At 39.6% G+C, this 1353-nt stretch overlaps 1 pseudogene; it reads left to right on the top strand.

Annotated features, from left to right (window-relative positions):
• Positions 1-247: 247 nt before the first annotated feature.
• LOC101603179 lies at positions 248-910 on the top strand (annotated as a pseudogene).
• Positions 911-1353: the final 443 nt, after the last annotated feature.

Genomic DNA, 1353 nt, shown 5'->3' with positions numbered 1-1353 from the left:
CTTAGAAGACTTCCCCCCTGACACAAACCCCTCTCTTTCACACAAGTAATTTAGCAATTTATCTTTGCAATGATTACATTTGTAAAAAGAACACTGAGAAAAGTTTTTTTTTTTCAATACTAGGAACATAAAATGTTATATAAAAAAATCTTTAAAGTAGAAGAAAGACTATTTGGGAAGAAGAGGTTTATTTATTGTTGGGTGGGGAGGCAATGGGCCTCCCCTTCAGGAGAGGTTGTGATCTAAGATGGCAACTGTGGAACCAGAAGCCTTCCGATTCCTACTCCTCCATCTACCGAGGAGGGAAAAACAGAATCGAATCAGGAGGTTGCTCACTCAGAACACTGTATTAAAACATCCTTTACATAACAGATGGACACACTCTCTTTTTTTTTTTTTTTAATGATAAAAGCACAACTTGGCAAGCAAACCTTCTACTGACCTCTAAGTTTGATACCCTTGGAGACTTTTGGGCTCTAGACAACCATATCTGTTATCTAGTAATTTAATGCCTGGATGTGACTACTCACTTTTGTAAGGATGGTATTGAATTGAATCTGTGCAGGAGGATGAGAAAAATAAAAGGGGAGGACAATGGCTAATTGAACAAACAGCAGAGATGAAGTGGCCTCGATCAGATCACTCTTGTCTAGAAACCCTGCTGTGCATTATTGGAGAATCTCCTGATGACTACAGGGCTGGTGTGTGTGGAGCTGTTGTTGTCCATGTTGGAGCTGAAGGTGGTGACTGCAGTGCGGACTACTCAGTGTGAAGACAGACAAGCCGCTACCCAGGTAGGGAGGCATACAAGCAAAGGTTAGGACTGCCTCAAAAGATCCCAGTGGGTTATCAGAACCACGCAGGTACAATGATTCAGAACGGCTCCATCACTGAAAATAGGCTTGTTTAAGAAGACACCTTCTGAGTACTCTCATCAAATACACGTCAAGTAGTCGAGATTTGGGAGCTGAATCAAAGCCTCCTCACAGCAAAGTTCACTGCATTTGAATTTTATTCCATCTAAATGTTGCTAAGATATAAAAGAAGTGTCGTTCACCTTTGTCTTGAGTTTCTGCGTTCTTTTTTGATTTTTTTTGTTTTTGCTAGAGTGCCCACTATCCCAATCAAAGAATTAGCATACACACTATGCCCAGAATCCATAAATGCATTCATGGACTACTCTGTAATAGCTTAGCTGAATTACCATTATAGTTATAAACACATGTTACCTTTCCACCATATTAAATGCACATGCATTTTTATATCTTAGCAGGAAAAATACTTTATGTTCCACTTTATGCAGGAGCATATTGCTGCTTTGAGTATGATAACTGCAGCTTTCTAGCAACTTCT

The sequence above is a fragment of the Jaculus jaculus genome, chromosome 19 (assembly GCF_020740685.1).
Source record: "Jaculus jaculus isolate mJacJac1 chromosome 19, mJacJac1.mat.Y.cur, whole genome shotgun sequence".
Taxonomy (NCBI): Eukaryota; Metazoa; Chordata; class Mammalia; order Rodentia; family Dipodidae; genus Jaculus; species Jaculus jaculus.
Note: the sequence above shows the minus strand (reverse complement) of the source record. Positions and strands in the feature narration are given on the sequence as shown.